General features: G+C 42.1%; 1 pseudogene across 1 annotated transcript; it reads right to left on the minus strand.

The window, feature by feature from the left end:
- Positions 1–737: 737 nt before the first annotated feature.
- On the minus strand, positions 738–10,178 carry LOC310791268 (protein regulator of cytokinesis 1-like; annotated as a pseudogene). Its single transcript, XR_014553931.1, has 12 exons — positions 9,509–10,178; positions 9,059–9,191; positions 8,331–8,453; positions 7,768–8,001; positions 6,858–7,186; positions 6,387–6,482; positions 6,141–6,287; positions 5,729–5,839; positions 5,467–5,580; positions 4,164–4,266; positions 3,052–3,243; positions 738–877 (listed from the first exon to the last, which is right to left on the minus strand). The product of XR_014553931.1 is annotated as a protein regulator of cytokinesis 1-like (transcript).
- Between the last annotated feature and the right edge of the window lie 735 nt (positions 10,179–10,913).

Genomic DNA, 10,913 nt, shown 5'->3' on the forward strand with positions numbered 1-10,913 from the left:
TACTTATGACAATTAGATTCTGGGTTAAGGTGGTTAGAGGTTCTGAATACAGAGCAGTGCAATCAAACTTGCCTGGTATGGGTCCAGATCTGCCCACTCCACCAGTTTGGCTGCTTCTAAAGAAGGAAATGAGTCTAACAAGTTGGTTCATTCTGATATCAGGCTACAATCAAACACTATCATACTTACGTTATTTATTTTTCACAAGTTTATTTTTTACTTAAACATGGATTGTCAGTACTTGAAGTAGTGAGGCATCATATGAAACATGTTACAGTATATAAAAAATGTAAACTGTAAAGGCTGCACTAAAATGTGCTCTTCTTGTGCCGCTGCAATCCAACAACGCTGTCAAGTGGAGCGTGTTTATTATTGAAGTCACAGGAAAATGTTACTCTGATGGGGTCTTGCTTCTTAAAAAACATCTTTGAGGCTATTGGTTTGAATTTGTATGCTTGTCTCCTGGCACACCATGAAGTAGGCTAACCACTAAAATACACACCTTTCCAGAAAGTAAAACTAACAGGATTTTGATGATAAAACTCTGAGAAAAACAATGCAATTTTGGGGGCTTTATTCTCAAATATGTGTATGTTACGATGTTGAGATTTAGCTGACCAGGTGAAGAAGTCATTTGTAATGCTCTTTGTCCAGTCGTCACAGCTCCTGTAGGAATATTCTATTCTATACTGGAGTTTGGTATATTATACCAAGGCGCTGCGGCAGGCCTCTTCCCTATGGACTCTCAGCTCGACTCCCCTCCACAGACTTGCTGGTGGTATCTCCTCAGCATCTGCAGCTGAGCGGAGCGTACCAATATGTGCGGCCGAACAGACGCCAGCATCTGACAGGCTTCTTCTGGAGTCCAGCAGTGGAGCTGTCAATGGAAAAACACAAGGTCAAAATCACACTGACTGACAGGCAGACTTAACAGACAGACAAACGCACAGCCAGTGGTGTATAAAGTACTCGAAAACCATACTTAAGTAAAAGTAAAGATATCTTCCCAGAAAAAGACTTTGGTAAAAGTCAAAGTCACTCATTAGAATATTACTTGAGTAAAAGTCTTAAAGTACTTGATATTTTCTGTACTTAAGTATCAAAAGTAATTTTCTGATATTAAATGTACTTAAGTATTGAAAGTAAAAAGTACAAGTAAATGCTGCAAACAAAATCAAGCAAAAGACATGCCTGGGCTCGAGTGGAAGTCTATTTCTTCTTCTTGACTTTTATAGCCGCTGGCAAACAACGTTATGTTGCATTACAGCCACCAAATGGAATGGCGTGTGGATCGTGATTAACGTAACTTGCAAACTAGGAGCACTGATTTGCCAAACCTGATTGCTTGCAGGCTACCCAATTTCTTCTGATTTTACTTTGTAACTAAGATGCTTGAGGGAAATGTAGTGGAGTAAAAGTATCCATTTTATTTGGGAAATGTAGTGGAGTAAAAGTGAAAGTTGACAGAAATATAAATACTCAAGTAAAGTACAGATACTCAGAAAAAATACTTAAGTACAGTACTTAAGTATTTATACTTAGTTACATTACACCACTGCGCACAGCCACCCCTCCCCCCTCCATCCCTGAATATCTATCCACCTCATGTTGACTCCTAACCCGAACACTCAGCTAGCCAGAGAAAGCGCCTATCAGAGCTATTTCATTAAATAATGCACTGTATTTATTCACCGAGTACCAATGAAACGGTCCGTTATGTTGCGTCATCGGTTGTAATATTGGTGTCAGGAGGATGGATGGGGGATTTCTGCTTTTGCCCGCTCATAAAGAGAGATGACACAATAGTCTATAAACGTAACGTCATCTCTTTGGCTCAGTAATCAGGAACACCTTTTTCTTATGAAGATAAGGGATTTTTGGATAGTTTCACCCACCCTGAAGTGAAATACTCAAATGCATCTGCACTTTTGTACGCCTTAAAGTAACAATCCACAACCTTTGCATAGATACATATTGGTAAATGTCCGTTGTGTTACTCTCTATCACTGACCGATAGCATGCAAAACATCTGCTGTTCCTGTTTCCTGGGACAAGTCCTCTGCTGCACAAGAAGCAAAAAACCCAAAGTAATGTCTGCTGCCATGTTGGAGGCAGAGAGGCCTTCAAAGACATCATCATGCTGTCTGTGGTTCTAACTGCAAGCTGTTTGCAGGGTATAATGCAGGAATCCTGAAGTTCAATTCAATACCTGTTAAAGACCTTTTTTAAGACTTTTTCAATATATTTTAAGACTTCGACGCCACTTTCGTCACATCACCGATAGGGATGTAAATCACAAGTTTCATCGCGATACGACATTATATTAGATTCTTTGGACAATTATACAATAATTTGCTGCTGATAACACAAAGTCTGCCGCGATACAATATCAATTCAATTTAGGGGTTTGCGATGGATATGAGACGATATAATATGCTCATTTAACACCAATAGCTACAAAATTGAATATCTCTCAAATGGTGATCAAGACTTTTTAAGGGCCTTAATTTTCCCTAAATTGATTCATCAACTTTTAATACTTTTCAAGACCCCGCGGATACCCTGTGTTTGTCTGTTGGAGTCGCAACATGTTGTTGGAGAGGCAAAGTGACCGCCTACTTCCTGCTACAGCACTGTACCAGAGATTTTCACCCGCCATTTATTTTCTCAGACATTTCGTAAAATGCTTTTTAAAAATAGTTTTACTTGTTCAAACCAAACAGTTCAGCTATATTTAGAATCAGGAGAGACCATAGAACATTTCACTCGGACCAAAACTTAAAAAAACAACATTGAAAAAATATTTTCTTTCAATCCAGTTTTTCATGTTTTGGTCCAAGTGAAATGTTATGCGGTCTCTCCTGTTTCTAAATATATCTGAACCATTTGGTTTGACCAAGTAAAACTATTTTTACAAGCATTTTACGAAATGTCTATGGGAAAATAAATGGTGGATGAAAATCTCTGGTACAGTGCTGAAGCAGGAAGTGACGTTTCACGTTGCCTCTCTATATGGTGGCGTCAACACAGTGAAGGCTGATGTCGACTGACCCGGATGAGGTACGCAGCAGCCAGCGTGGCGCTGCGGGAGCGCCCGGCTTTACAGTGCACGTACACACTGGAGCCCTCCTCCCTGAGGCGCAGGGCGAACTCCACCCCTCTGTGGAGGTTCTCCAGGCTGGGAACCCCGGTCAGGTCCACTGTGCTCAGCCTCAGCTGCTCCACCCCTGCAGCCTGCCACTCCTGCAGCACAGCACATCGAATCAAACACATTTCACTCTACTTCACTCGACCCTCTCAGCTGGAAATATCTGGACATGATGCAGTGTTTTCTCTATTCATGCAGCAATGGTGCTCCACAGCAAGGAAGTTACGACCAACAGTCAATGCCACCAAAACTAGAGAAGATGTTACATTTAAATTGACAGCTGTAATTTAGTCTTACATCTAAAACTAAGATAAGTATAGTTAAACTGTTTTACATGTAATGATTTTTTTCAGATTAAAAGCACTATAACCTCAACAAACAGTGAATGACAGACAGGGGGACAAAACTAGAATTACTAATAGACCCTTCTCACGGGGGCCATTTTGTGTCGAAAAGGCAGGGTAAACACAGGTGCAAGCAAAACACTAATGAGGGTTTCCAACTTCCATGATTGGAATTTGGAAACCCTCATTAGTGCTGGGACACCCGGGAGAACCACTCGGATGCGGCATTCCACTGGGGGTTCGGGCATACCCCCTCTTTTGTAATATCAAATGATAGATTTTCAAGCACCAAAGACAAATTATTACCCTTTTTTTCTTTTTAATTCAAGCACTTTTCCAGACCTGTGGCAACCCTGAGATAGCAGGCAGTTTAGTTAAATAGCATTAGTCAGCATCACAGCAGGTGTTAAAATTCCAAACACACCTTGACTGAACAGATGCAGTGCTGATCAACTCCTAATACATGAATTTATATCATTAGCACTTTGTATAGTGAAATCAAAAACCTCTACAGTATACTTCAACTGTGTGCTGATGTGCATGAATCAGAAAATGCAAATAAAAAATATAAATATAAAGTTAAAAAAAAATTACAACAAACTATGAATATGTGCTGGCAACAGAGGTTATGCTGGAGGGACGCTGTGGACTACCAAGGGTCAGCAACGCACCGGTCAGAGGGGAAGCCTTGGTGGGGTGGTTCTCCTTGTTGCAGCCCTGCAGAAGTACTGCGTGTGGGGTTTTACCGCGTGCCGGCGTCCGCGCTGCTGGAGCCTGAAGACACACAGCAGAGGAGACACAGGCGGAAATGAGACATTGATGACAACTAACTCATCCTCTTCAGAACATTTGAAGTTTGCACACTGTGATCTTTTGGTGATAATCCGGTCCGTTTATACCAGACAGTAATTGATAACAGGATATTTTAGATAATGGCCGTGTAGAAAGGATTTTGAGTTTTCTAAGGAAGTAGAATCTCTGTTGGGCTTTTTTTCATTTGATGGTTAGCATTGAAGTCCCATTTCAGCTTATTGCTGATGTATGTTCCAAAGAATTTGTTTATGCTAATCGGTTGGCTGTTGATGAGGATCGGTGCTTTAAAGGAACAGCTCGCCCTAATATCCAAAATACATACTTTCCCTCTCACCTGTAGTGCTATTTATCCATCTATATCGTTTTGTGTTAGTTGCCTGAGTTTTGGCGATATCGGCCACAGAGTTTCTGCCTTTTCTCCAATACAATGGAACTGGATGGCACTCGGCTTGTGGTGCACAAAGTGCCAAAGAAATATTTGAAAAACTCAACAGCAATGTCTCTTTCCAGTAATCATGACCCCATTACTCAAGCTAATCCACCAACCTCGTTATGAGCAGTTTCATGGAGGAACCATTTTCTTTTGACCGAACTACACTCGCTAGCTGCTAGCTAGTTCCTACATGAGACTGCAAAAGAAAATAATTCCTACATCAAACTGCTCACAACAAAGTCTGTGCATTATCTTGAGTAACCGGGTCATGATTTCTGGAAAGAGACAATGCTGTAGAGTTTTTCCAAGTGTATTTTTTTGGTGCTTCAAGCACGACAAGCCGAGTGCCATCCAGTTCCATTGTATTCAAGAGAAGGCAGACATCTCTGAGGCCGATATCTCCAAAACTCAGGCAACTATCCCAAAACGATAAAGATGGATAAATAGCACTACAGGTGAGAGGAAAATTTTGTATTTTGTATTTCAGGGTGAGCTGTCCCTTTAACTGATTGTTTGGTTCTGAAGTCAATTATCATTTCAAAAGTCTTTTTCGTTCTGGACGAGGTGGTCTTGAACTAATGGTGCATCTCATTAAGATGCATCTAATTAAGATGCATATTGGCCGAAGGCGCGCCTGGCCTGCATCATTTTTGGGGAGGACAACATTGTTACTCGTTTACATTCAGTAGATGCAGAATGTGGCTGAAGGACTGGAAAATAAAACAAACCTTATTTGCTGAGAGTGGGGGGCGGGACACAGGCGAGCGAAAGACGGCTCCACCGTAGCCTGAGCGCACGGTGCTGTTAGAGTTGGCACTAGAGATGGTGGAGGTGGCGTTAAGCTGGTCAAAGATGGATAGAGGATAGAGGGAGGATTTAGTGCTTGCGTACACTCTGGCATTTTTAGGCAGACAAAAAAAAAGATTATTAGCAGAAACGTAAGCCATGCTTTGGGTTTATGTTAAGAAGAGAGGAAGTGTAATTGCAAACCTTTCTTGATTTATTGGCCATGGGAGTGCCGAGGAATCTGCGTTTGGTGGGTGTCCGTACCGTTGTCCCATACAGCATGTCCTCCTCGATCTGTCTGCTCTTCTTGAGGTGCTGTTGGGATGTGTAGAAAAAAAGAGAGGCTGCATCACGTCTCAGAAAACATACATACCCAGTTTGAAGATGATGCTTTTTTTCTAAATCCGCTTCTTTTTTCAAAATCCAATTTCCAGTGGGCTACTATGCCTCAAATTACTACACTGCAAAACAAGATGATAGACGTGGTGTCATCTTCTAAGTACCTAGGTTTCCTTCTTGATGAACAGTTGTCTTGAAAAACAGATGGAAATCTCAATGTGATTACCCTGGTTAAATAAAGGATCAATTAAATCAAACAGAACAACATGCTGCTTACCCTATCTAGTTTCTCCTGTTCTTTCTCCATGCGATGCAGCCCCCACTGCTCCTCCACGTACTGCAGAAACATCTGACCGTGCACCAGAAACTCCCGTCCCTGCTCACTCTCCTAGGCATCGATCTGCGCTTTCAGTTTCTTCTCAAGCTAAAACAAAACAAAACATACAATTAAAGTGATATTATTAGATATATTTTTAATGAATGAAAATAAATACATAAATCATAGATGGCCATCACATCTTACCTTGGGCAAGCTTTTCTGCAGGTCAGATCTCTGTTTCTCCTCTTTGAGAAGATTCCCTCCTCTGTTGGTGAATCTTGTGGGATCTGTGGCTTTTTTCTGGGAATGAGAAAGACAGCCAGACCTTAAACACTTTTTCCTAACATGCAGTCATTTAAGCAATGATGGTGACTCAATGAGCACACTGACGCATGCCCTGTCTCCTGTTTTTCAACTTCACTCCATTTGCAATTTCCAGTATTTTGATTAAGCAAATTGAAAAGAGCTATATTATGTTAATACTAGAGGCAATTAAATTAGATAGAAGATGGCAGTATAACAGTTATACTATACTATGTACTGTACCATATCCTGTCTAATTGAATTGGCTCTATTACCACTGCAACTTCATGTGGATTGGGTAAGCTCAAGACAGGTCTTGCCTTGACTTGGTGTTGGGGAAAAGCTTCCTTTTCTGCTGGAAAGAGTGCTCACCTCCAGCTCCTGGAAGAGTCTCCAGCTGTCCTCCCACTGGTGAAGCCCTTCAAAAAGCTCCTTGTGCTCTTCATAATGCTGCTTCAGATGCTGGATCTCAGCATCATGCCGCTCCAACAGCTCCTCAGTAAAATCCTCTGAAATAGTCAAATAACGGTTTTAGCCTCTTTTTTTCAGGTTTCACTTACCACTTCCAGGTTCTTCTTCTTGGATGCGACCATGTCTTCAAAAAAGGCCTCTCTCTCCTCCTGCAGTCTGTCCCACAGCTGCTGTATCCTCTCTCGCCGACTCTCACACACCGGCTCATTCTCTGCCTTGCGTTCCTCCAGCTGTAGCACCAACACAGCAGAGGGTGGCACCAGTTAGTGAGCACATTACACTCGTCATACGCCGTGATCAATTACACGTCTGTACACGGCTTCTAATTTGATTAGTTTAGCCTTTGACCAGAGCGACATGTAGTGGTTAACAGCATTGTAATGTTCTAATATTTCACTAGGCTATATATCGAACATTGTACCGAACCCAGGGCCTCTAATGCTAGCCTATGGGACTGCCGTGGCTGGGACCAACAGCGTAGGGTCGGGCTGGGCTTGTCTTTTGGGGTCTCTGCCAAGCTCTGGTTGTGGGCCTCCAAATGCAGCCTAATGGCTGGGCTTACCACGGCCCGACGGGCTCGGGGCAGACGGGGGATGTCTTTTTGCAGCCTAAGGGATGGGCGTGCCCTGGTGCTCTTCTTAAACCTATCCTGCCTCTTGAGAGGGACTCCCTCTGCAGCTGCTGTTGGGGCTGTTTTAGGGTTGTGGGTAGCCCTGGTGGTTGTGGTACACTTTTTAGAGATGACTGTTTTCTCTTTGACCTCTGCCTCTTTGACCTCTGCAAGGATGGTTGTTCTACAACCGGCTCCCACCTTCTCTGCAGTCTTGCTGTCGATGTGCTGGCGGAAGTTTTCCAGCTGTTCCAGCGAAGGGACAGAGTCCGGAGAGATGACATACGACGTGGAGCACAAGATGTCACAAAGGTCCTGGTCCTGCTCCAACAGCGCCTTCAGGTGCTGCATCCGTTGGGTCTTCTCTTTCATCAGAAGCTCCACTCGTGTGCGGATGTCCTTCTCTCGCTGCAGCATGCTGATACTGTGCTCCTCCTGGATTTACAGAAGAGAAACAACAAAACAAGAAACTGTAAATTTTCAAGATGTGGCGTTTCTCATGCCAGTTCCGAGGCAGTTAGTCTACAGCCAATAACTTTAGTGACTGGGATAGTTTGTTAACAAACTTCAGTTATACCCAAGTTGTTCAAAACATTGAGTGAACTCTAAATTGTGGATAATCAGAAAAAGTATCTAAGACATAAGCTAATAAGTTGAGCTATTAGCCGTTCATCAACAGTTTCTAGCAGTAAGTATGTTAATAGAAACAGGTTATTTGTCAATGTACATTACATTAGCACTGAAACCGTTCCAGTTGCAGTTACCTCAAACATGGGCAGCTGAAGTTCCAGGCAGAGTTTCTCCATTTCTTTGCGGCATGCCTGAATGCTACTTATAAGCCTCTTCTTCAGAGATTCCTCTTCTGCAATCATCATATCCAGTAAGCTCTGGTAGAAATCAGATCAGTACATTCAGAAGGATGACACAACAGACAAAACAAAGAGAGGAATTGAACAAGTTTGAAAAACTGCTTTTTTAGGGCAATCTGAACTTGTCATGCAAAACAACTTGCATGTGGCTTCTGAGTTTCCTCATAGGGCTTTGAATCACCTTAGTTCGCCTAATCGCCTAAGTTTCACTCAAGGGTTGTGTTCTTGTAGAAAGTCCCTCCCCCATTCATCTCTCTCGCTCTCACAGACCTGTGTAAAACTCACTCCATTGGTAACATATTCATTCTAGGCTGAAACTTGTTCAATGGCAGAACAGTTACATTAAGAAATAACCATCGAACCTAAATAGAAGCGATGCAAACCTAGTCTGGTATCCAATCCAGCCGCTATGAATCACAGTTTTCAGCACTCTGGTTCCAATAGTGATGAAAACTGCGATTCATAGAGGCATGGATACCAGGCTAACGTTAATGCATTGCAAACCCCTGTCCCTGACGCAAACGAGTAAAAAAGCAGCAGAAGATGCAGACCGCAGACGTACAGGTGTAACGTTATAGAGGCGAAGCAGTAGGAGGATCTGTTCTAACATTGAGATGTTTCACCTTAATGTGGTTCTTCACAGTATTGGTCCTCTGTAGCCTCTGGTCCTCTGGGATTCCGATTTCCTCCCATATGTCTTTCAGGTGGTACAGACCTTTATTCAAGCATGCCACAGACTCGGCTGCGATCACTTCACTGCATGGACGGACAGGGGGACAAACAATTCGTTCAAAACGACGGTTTTTGCCTGCACTATAACGTACGTTAGCTAACAAAACAACGAAAGAAAATATAATGTCCATGTCGTGTTAATTAACGTTACGCTCCCATAAAGTTATGTAGCATAACATCAACTGCACCAACAACTTAGCTGTTAGCGAGAAACATAGCTAGCGTTACGTTGGCTGGCAAGGGAGTTTCATTAGCTCCTGGCTAAGCTAACAGCTAACGTTAATTTTACACGGTTTAAATAGTTCAACGTGACAGAAATGTATTATTGGTAAAAGCGTTACCTCTTTCTCATGGTTGAATTCCAGCTTCTTTATTTCCTGTCCTACACTATTGGATGAACTGATGAACCAGGTGTGCCTGATCATTGTTGTGACTGCAGCACACCTGACATTAATCAGTTCATCCAATAGTGATGACAGGAAATAAAGAAGCTGTACTAATTTCAGGAAGTAGTGGAGTTGTGCATGTAGCCCATTCCACACATTGTCCATTCTGTAATCCATTTTCTATTCCGCTGCAAACGCCTCCATGATCAGATGGAGAGTTTGTGTTGATAACGTAGCAACTAGCAAACACTAATGTAATGTAAAGCGTCCAGCAGTTTTCGTTGTCGATCGATCTCCTCTTGTGAACGAGTAACTTCCTCTTCAACAGCAGCAGTTAGGCGCTGCTTCACCACCTCGCAGCTTCTGGACTTTAGACATTTTCTTTTTCACACAGTGACTTAATAACTTTATCCTTCAAAGCTCCAATAGCTTCACAGCTAACGTTAGCTTCACAGCTAAACTATTCATCCGAGTCCATGAGGAGCTTCTTCTTCATCTAAGTTAACGGAGCCCCGGCTCCACTTTATATTCGTGATAATATCACTCGCACATATGAGTCTTCTGTTTGTAAATTAAACTTCTGAAAGTGTGTAACCGGAAGAATAATATGCTACTGCTAACGAACGGAGCTTCAACCAACACACGTCCCACTGACCAGACCACACTTCTTCTTCTTCTTCCTTTGCGTTTAATGGCGGTTGGCAAACAACTTTCTGGTGCATTACCGCCACCTACTGATCTGGAGTGTGGACTAAAATCTATCTTTGTGATTCTATGGACACCAACAATTAATTCCTTTCAAACAATAAACACACTAATCATAATTAAATAATAAGGAACCAATTAACTACAATACATTCTTCCAATTCTATTTATTAATCTTGTTGATATTAAATACTCCAGAAGGAGCATCCAACACTTATCCCCTGAAGATTTCCTTACTATTACATTATGTTCCTGTCCAATCTCTCTGAGTTCGTTTTTTAACACATCTCTTTCTGACACATACTTCTGACAATATAATAACACGTGATCTACTGTCTCTTCCTGTCCACAATACTCACATCTCCCATTATTATGTTTCCCAATCAAAAATAGGGACCTGTTTAAAGCAGTATGACCATTCCTTACTCTTGTCCTAACTATTTCCTCTTTCCTATTTCGACCTCCAGACTCTCCACTCCCAGCTAATGGTTTATTTTTTTAAAGATACCTTCATTTACTTTTTGCTGCTTTATTCCCATCAATTCCAATATGGGCAGGGACCCACACAAAACATAGAGTTAGACACATTTGGTGAATTCTAAATAATGACTGCAACACTTCATACATCTTCTCTACACCTAGAGTGACAACACTG

This window comes from Poromitra crassiceps, assembly GCF_964638095.1.
Source record: "Poromitra crassiceps genome assembly, chromosome: 16".
Classification (NCBI taxonomy): Eukaryota; Metazoa; Chordata; class Actinopteri; order Beryciformes; family Melamphaidae; genus Poromitra; species Poromitra crassiceps.